General features: G+C 42.6%; 1 long non-coding RNA gene and 1 pseudogene across 2 annotated transcripts; one reads left to right on the top strand and one right to left on the bottom strand.

The window, feature by feature from the left end:
- The first annotated feature begins 1,855 nt into the window (after positions 1-1,855).
- Positions 1,856-4,010, top strand: LOC309661095. Its single transcript, XR_014263858.1, has 2 exons — positions 1,856-2,031; positions 3,897-4,010. It is a non-coding gene; the product is annotated as an uncharacterized lncRNA (long non-coding RNA).
- Positions 4,011-4,140: 130 nt separating this feature from the next.
- On the bottom strand, positions 4,141-8,214 carry LOC309661074 (heterogeneous nuclear ribonucleoproteins A2/B1 pseudogene; annotated as a pseudogene). The gene has a single exon. The product of its transcript is annotated as a heterogeneous nuclear ribonucleoproteins A2/B1 pseudogene (transcript).
- Positions 8,215-8,528: the final 314 nt, after the last annotated feature.

Below are 8,528 nucleotides of genomic sequence, written 5' to 3'. Positions count from 1 at the left end.
TTTGACTTTTAGAAATTATTTTTGTCCAATGTAAAATATATTGCTATTTCTTTTAGCATAAAAACTCTTGTAAAAACTTATAATCTGTAAAATAATTAAAATTTCATGTCCCGCAATTTTTTTCACTTAGTCTGCTTCTATAATATGTCAAAAATGTAAACCAAAAAAAAAAAAAAAAACAGTCAGTTGAGGACCTAGATCAGTGTTTCTAAAAGTGTGATATCCAGACCCCTGGGAACCCCTGAGATACTTTCAGGGAGTCTATGAGGTCAGAGCTATTTTCATAACAATGCTATGATGTTAGTGTCTTTTCCATAGTGTTGGCATTTATATTGATGGTGAAAAGCTATAGCAGGAGAAACAGTACTTAAGCACAGGTCAAGGTAATGACACCCAATGTGCTTATAGTGTACTTGAAATAAAAATACTAACGAGGATAATAGTAATATGAATGTAAGTTTCACTCAATGATGCTCTTCATGAAGCAAAAGAAATGTTAATTTTAAAAAATTCAAGCCTTAAGTCATGTATTTTTAATACTCTGTGTGAAGAAATGGGACCTACTCTTAAAGCTCTTCTTTTTTGCGATTGTTGTTGTTGTTGAGCTGTAAGTGACATATAATATATTAGTTTCAGATGTACAACATAGTAATGATTTAATATTTTTATATATTGCTAAATGAGCACCACGATAAGTCATAACATCCATCACCACACAGAGCTACAATTTTCTTTTCTTATGAAGAGAATTTTAAGATCTACTCTCTTACCAACTTTTAAAGCACTTCTGCTGCATATAGAAGGACAATGCTGATCTCAAGGGAAAGCTCTTGGGCCATTGTTTGAGTTGTGATCTGAAATAGCTGCTCTTTTCATGGAAATTTTTTTTACTTGAAAGACCAACTAACAATCCTGATTGTGATTATTCAGACTTGGGTGTTGGCAGATACTTTCTCAAAAATGAACAATGTAAGCCTCTTACTTTAAGGAAAACAACTAATTGTATCTGTTGCCAGTGATTGATTTTAAGCTTTCAACAAAAATTAGCAGTTTGAAAACTCATACCCAGCACTCAGGTTGACAGTTTCAAAATACTGAAAGGCTTTTCTATGGGATCTGTGGTGATATTAATGAATGTGATTTCATCATATTGAATAATAAAATATGTTAACATTTGGAAAATATGCATAGCTCAGTGAACCAATATTTTCCAACTAACCAATGCATGATGTTATAAAACCAAACATGGTTAAAACATTGTCACATTGCAAGATAGACAAAAGGATTCAAATGCAATAGCACACAGAAAGTTCATTGATACGGCTTCAGATTCCACATTGCAACTAACCTTTAAGGATTACCACTTGCCTAGTTGTGGTGTAATATCAAAAAAGATTACTCATAATGACCTTTTTAAGGCTGTTAAAACAGCCTTCCCAAACTACATATCCATACATACTTCAACCAAAATAACATATTGCAACAGATTGAACTCAGAAGGAGATATGAAAACCCAACTGTCATGTACTAAGTACAAGAAATTTCAAAAATGTGAAACAATGCCACTCTTCTCACTGATTTTTTTTATTTTAAAGAAGATGAATAATTTCAGTAAAAATGTTATTTACATTACACGTAACTGGTTTATTATTTTAGAATCTTAAATGGATCCAGTTTCTCAGCTTTGATTTCTAAATGGTAATACTGATAGATATAAGCCATGTAAGCAACAACTCTTTAAAAATCTAAATAATTTTTAGAAGAGTAAAGTAGCCCTGAGACCAAAAAGTTTGAAACTACTGACCTAGGTGACACCAAATATTCAGATATTTAAATATAAAATATCCACAAAATGGGGCTTCCCTGGTGGCGCAGTGGTTGAGAGTCTGCCTGCCAATGCAGGGGACACGGGTTTGAGCCCTGGTCTGGGAAGATCCCACATGCCGCGGAGCGACTGGGCCCGTGAGCCACAATTGCTGAGCCTGCGCGTCTGGAGCCTGTGCTCCGCAACAAGAGAGGCCGCGATAGTGAGTGGCCCGCGCACCGCGATGAAGAGTGGCCCCCACTTGCTGCAGCTGGGGAAAGCCCTCGCACAGAAACGAAGACCCAACACAGCCATAAATGAATAAATAAATAAATAAAAATAAAATAAAATAAAGAATAAAGGCAAAATGAAATCTTTAAAAAAAAAAAAAAATCCACAAAATGAACTATTCACTCCAGATACATAAAGTGGCCACATTTGAAATTTGTACACTCCCTTCATTGATCCTTGATGGAGTTCCTCCCACGCCAAGAGTCTCTTTCAGTCCTTTTGCTGTGATCCTCCTCTAAAGGCACAATTACAACTGTTAGAACTACAAAGACCCTTCAAAACACATCACGTCAACTCAACATCCTCTACCACACAAAATTAGAAATAGAAGTAAATTTGGGAGGTAGACTGAAGAAAAAGAAGAGAGAAATCAAACTCACAAGCCAAAATAGTGGGTCTCTCAAATTAATTTGCTTCACATAAATTCTCCTTAAAATTATTTATGGATACAAATACAATATAACAACTTGCAATCTAATATACCGGAAGTTGTATCCACATTGAAAAAGAAAGGAAGCAAAGAGCTTCCCTCCACTGCCTGTCCCTTGATCTCTGGGGACACTGGCCACCCAGAGATGATTGATCCCAAAGGACTCAGCAAATTCCCGCAGTTCACTCTCAGGCCCTCCCCACCTTCGGAGGATGGCCTTCTGTGCTGCAGAGCTAATGCATGTCACACCTAAAGCTGCAGCAAGCAGAGCTCCAGAATTAAGGCACAATAATTATTCAGTGGTGTTTTCTGGCATTCTTTCAAAACAGACAACTTGGAAAACCAGTCTTTTACTACAGGCCAGAATATATTTCTAAAGTAATCATTTCAGACCTTTGCAGTGATACGTATACTTCCCTCTCTTAGGTAAATAGATGTGCACCAATAGTGCAATTGCAAAACAATCCAGGCCAAAATAATCCATATGCACCTGAAATAGTCAGATAATTGAGACAGTAGGGAATTGTTCTAGGGGTTTTATTTGTTTGGGGAACTAGGACTGGGAGATAACTTGAAACATCTGGAAAGTGGCCTAATTCTGTGATTTACTTTCTGTAAGCTGAGATTGTGAGGTGCTGTCCTTTCTATCCAGATGATCAATGAAAGGGAAATTATCAAAGATTTTTGAGATTTGGGGGAGAAACATAAAAAAATCGAGTGAGAGATGAAAAGAAGCCTCAAAATGTCCCCTGAGCAGCAGATGCTCTCTCATTTAGTTTATAAAGTGTTAAAGCCATCTTAAATGAAATACAACATAAACGTTTCCTCTCCCTTTCCCTTACGTTAGGTTACATAACTAGCCAACTGAACTTTGTGATGGATGGGTGTTTGGGGCTATCTCAAACAGCAGAACTGTGCAGTCTTATGACCCAATTCAGTTATCAGGGGAGCTCTAAGCTCCAAACTGACTGCGGCATTACATCTATTATTAAAGAGGATTTTTCTAAAAACAGATTCCATTGTTAGAAGCTTTATTACCAGAAGTTAAAATCAAAGAACATTCTGGATCATGGGGTGCAAACATAATTAAATACTAATTTAATTTATGTTAAAAACATACCAACTGGTTATGAAGACCATGCCAGGAGGTATAAAAAGCATACACAAGAGTAAGTAGGGCCTGATGGTGCAGTGGTTGAGAATCTGCCTGCCAATGCAGGGGACACGGGTTCGAGCCCTGGTCTGGGAGGATCCCACATGCCGCAGAGCAACTAGGCCCGTGAGCCACAACTACTGAGCCTGCGCGTCTGGAGCCTGTGCTCCGCAACAAGAGAGGCCGCGATAGTGAGAGGCCCACGCAACGCGATGAAGAGTGACCCCCGCTTGCCACAACTAGAGAAAGCCCTTGCACAGAAACGAAGACCCAACACAGCCAAAAATAAATAAATAAATAAATAAATAAAAATTTTTTTAAAAAAAAAAGAATAAGTAAAACGAGCAAGACTAAAAATAAATTAAAATTACTTTATATTTGTTGACATTTTTTAAAACTATGCTTAGGGAAAACGCAGAAAGGAATTATTATTATTTTTTGAGCATTTATCTTTAGTTTTTAATTACTCTGCACAAGAATTTTATATATTAAGGACAGTAATCCTTTACTAGACATTTGTTACAATAATTAATAAATTGGTAAAATATTTAATAAGCAGAATAGAAAATAATCAGTTTCAGAAAGGAATTATTATATACACAAAACGAACATTTTTTTCATTAGGATGGTGAACATCTTTTTTTTAATCTTTTCTCTGTTTTTCAAGTTTTTTGTTATTGTGTTGGTATTAGTTTCAAATTTAAAAAAAGTAATTGCAATAAGTCTGAAAAAATATGCCTTTGGAATAAGAGTTATTGAGGTTAAGAGATAAGATTGACTTGCATTCAGGCCAGGGAAGAAGGAACAGGTCATCTGCCAGGACAGTAGCTGATGGTGGTGGAGACGGAGCAGCTCTGGGTTGAACTCCAGGTCTCAAGAAGCAGGTGACAGTGACCCCTTACTCCTCCATCCTTGAAGCTCCTGGAAATAACCCTCCCTTAGACTCTGTTTGGGTGCCTCCTGATTCATTCTATGCAAGGACCCAAGGAATCTTTGGAGAGAAAAAGGGGCAGGGATCATCACTCATACTGAAACCTCACCTTTTAAAAGCCTGAACTCGGGATGTCCCTGGGACTGATTGCAGCCCTACGCAGCCTCTGCCAACATTCACCAATGTCTCTCTTTCCACTAACTGGAAGCATCAACAGACAATCTATATTACAATGTGGCACCATCCAGAGGGGAAGTAAGTGGATACAAGAAGGGAAAGGTGGAGCCTGTAAAGACAATCTTCCCAGCATTCACAATTATACCTGAGGGCAGTCCTGTTCCCCAACTTGTGTAGGGTGTTTGAATGGAAGTTGCGTGCTGCGGCCATTCTGGCTAGCCCTGTCCAGCCAGACATCCACAATGGGGCAGTCCAAGGCTAAATTATGTGTATTTTAAGGATCAGACATTTCCAGGCATGTCTGGAGGACACACCACAGCAGGATTTGCACGAAGCACACAGGAACAAATGGAAATAATTCATCCTAAAGGAAGAGTTGTTCTGGAACACAAACTTGACCCAGTCTGGATGCCATAATCTCAGAAGGAAAAGAAATTATTAGCAGCAGAACGTGATATTGGGGTCTGAGACTGCCTGCCCTCTAGCAATGAACTCACGATTTGAGTCCTGGGGAGAAGGAACTTCAGGTGATGCTGAAATATATAAAACCTCCAAAAAAACAAAAAACAAAAAAAACCTCTAAAAGCACAGGGCAGCTCTGCTGTAGGGCCTTTGACCTGGGAGCAGGAGAAGCTTCTCCTCTTTTATTCTTTTTATTTATTTATCTTTTTCCTTTAGAAGTCTTTATTAGATCGTAAATGTACAACAGCTTCTTAAGTCTACACAGGCACTTCAGTTTTTAAAAGGAATACATGTAACATTATGTCTCATTACACCATGATCCTGGATAGCAGCTTTTCAAAACTTTGTGAGAAAAATCTTGAAAAAGGTTCCACATGTCACGCGACACTTATAAATTTTAACATTATCAGAGAAGGTATGTTTCTACACTCTTACAAAGACCACTAGAAAGAAACAGTTAAAAAGCTAAGAAACTGTCTCAAAAGCATTTTTTTTTCACAATCTTTCCTCCATAGTAAGGTAATGTTCTTAAATAATTCAATCCATTCACAAATGGCTCTCTGCATCTGCTCTGATGTCTTCCGCTCTGCATATTTCCGTATGACTGAGAGTTTCCACGACCTGAAGATGTTCTGTTACCTCTGGGCTCTCATTCTCTCCTATTCATACATCCTCTCCTACTTGCCCATGGCCAATAGAAAGAAACTCAGTATCGGCTGGTCCCTCCATAACCCCCACTTCCTCCACTGCCACCTGGACCATAGTTTCCTCCACCGTATAATTGTCGTGCCTGCTACCAAAGTTTCCACTTTTCGCTAAGCTTGGTTACGATTTCCGAAAACCATTGCCATTTCCACTTCCACACTTTCCTCCTCCATAGATGCCATACCCACCCCCGGGGCTCCCACCCTGGTTGCCAGGTCCAGGTCCTCTGCCACCATAGCCTCCTCCATAACCTGGGCCACCTCCAAAGCTGCCACCTCCAGGTCCTCCTCCACACCTACTAGAGACATGACCAAGTCCACCGACCACCCCTGAATCCATCAGATCGTCCTCCAAGCTTACTTTCTCGTCCTGGTCCTGGTCCAACATTTCCACCACCGCCAGGAGAATCTCCAATGTTGCCTCCTCTTCCACCTCTAGAACTGTGGATTTCCTGCATTTGAGGTCGAGAAAAGGCCTTTCTTACTTCTGCATGATGACCGTGGATGGTATGGTATTTCTGCAGCACAAGCTTATCCACCGGATCACAGCCATCAAAAGTAACAAATCCAAAGCCTCTTTTCTTTCCAGACTCCCTATCAGTAATTATCTCATGACATCAATTTTTCCATATTTCTCAAAGTAATCTCTAAGGTGATGCTCCTCAGTATCTTCTTCAATTCCAGCAACAAGCAGCCTCTTCACAGTTAGGAAAGCGCCCCGCTGTCCAGAACCCTCTCTCGGGACAGCACATCTGGGGCAACCGTTTCCTATCCGTGGAATGAGGGCTGGCGGTCATGGCAGCATCACCTCGGCCGTGGATGAGAAAGTTACAAAACCGAATCCTCTTGAGCTTTTGCTGGCAGGATCCCTTATGACCACACAGCCTGGAAGTTTTCCCCATTGCTGGTAGTAGTTCCTCAGATTTTCTTCTGTGGTTTCAGAGCTCAAGCCACCAATAAAGAGTTTATGGAATTCTTCTTGTTCCTTCTTCTTCCTCCAGAAAGTAACAGTTTTGAAACTTTCCTGCATCTTGGAGTCCATTGCTTCAGCCATCTTCCTGAAGCTGAGGGAGATGAGGGAGATCTCAGGGGAAGATCACGAACCTGGAACCTGACCCGCCCCGGATCTGAGGTAAGAACGAACCTCCGATGCTCCAGCAACAACACCTTGTAGGAGCACCTCCATGCAGGACCCGGTGCCCTTGTACAATTCTTGAGCACCTTTCAGTTTTCTCCTGAGATGCAGACAGCCTGTAGCTTGCTGGGAAAAGCTGCTTCTCCTCTTTTAAACAGATGATGCCATGTGGTCTGTGTGAATAACAGCACAACCACCCGTCACATACCGCTATTCTCCAGGTGCCAGTGACTAACATGCAAGAGTAGCCCCAGCACGGAGACCACAGCATCAGCCATAGGAAAGGGATTCCCTTTACCGCATTGAAGCACAGAACACAGAAGAGACTACCGCAAGATCCTTCAGTGTTAGAAAGCAGCCTGACGCTGGAAGAGTGGAACACCTTCGGTTTGGTTCAGTGTGGTCGCTCCAGGCATCAGTGGGAAATGGCAGTGATAGGAGTGCATAGGAAACCCTTTCTCTGCATCCATTCTTCTCCCGAGTTTTTGATCATCTTTACCATCACTACCCTGAACTCGGGTAGGTGGCCTATCTCCACTTCACTTAGTTCTTCTTCTGGGGTTTTATCTTGTACCTTTGTCTGGAACATGTTCCTCTGCTGCCTCATTTTGCCTAAGTTGCTGTTTGTATCTTTATGTATCTGGTAAGTTGGTTACATTTCTCAACCTTGGAGAAGCAGCCTTTTGTAAGAGACGCCCTGTGAGCTCCAGCAGTGCACTCCCCTCTCACTACCGGACATACATGCTCTAGGGGTGCCCCCTGTGAGGGCTGACTATTGTGGCTGGTCTGGTGTCACTGGCCCTTAGTCCTACTGGTCACCAGGCCCTGCCTTCTGCGGAGGCTGCTGGCCACTGGTTGGCAGGACCAGTTCACCAGGGGGCTGACTGCAGAACCCCAGGGCATCCCGGGGCTTAAGGTGGATCACTAGTGGGCGGAGTCAGGGTCCAGAAGACTCCGGGGTTATTTCCTGCCCACTGGTGGGTGGAGCCAGGTCCTGTGGTTAGTACTGGCCTATCCCAGAGCTGGTGTCAGACCACTGAGGGGGCGGTGGGTTGTGAAGGCTGGCTCCTGACACGGTTGGATATGGGGTCCCAGGTGTCTCGAAGCTTGTGTTGACCTGCTAGCGGGCAGGGCCAAGGCCCAGCTGGTCCTAGGGCAGGGTCCGCAGGCTGCAGGATTGTGGTGTTCTTGTGTCCGGTGTCTGCCGCCTGGTGGGTGAGGCTGGTCCAGGGGCTAGAGCCAGCTTCCTGAGGGCAAGGTGGGCAGTAGGGGATTCTGGGGGTGGTGCCTGCCCAGTGGTGGGTGGAGCTGGGTCCTGGCCCTCTGGTGGGTGGCGCCGTGTCTAGAGACGGCTGTGGGCTTACGAGGTCTCTGGGCAGCCTCTCTGGTGATGGGCGGGCCTGCGTCCCAGCACTTGGCCCGAGGCGTCCCGGCACTGGCG

The sequence above is a fragment of the Balaenoptera physalus genome (assembly GCF_965194825.1).
Source record: "Balaenoptera physalus genome assembly, chromosome: 5".
Classification (NCBI taxonomy): domain Eukaryota; kingdom Metazoa; phylum Chordata; class Mammalia; order Artiodactyla; family Balaenopteridae; genus Balaenoptera; species Balaenoptera physalus.
This window is presented reverse-complemented; position numbering and strand designations above follow the sequence as displayed.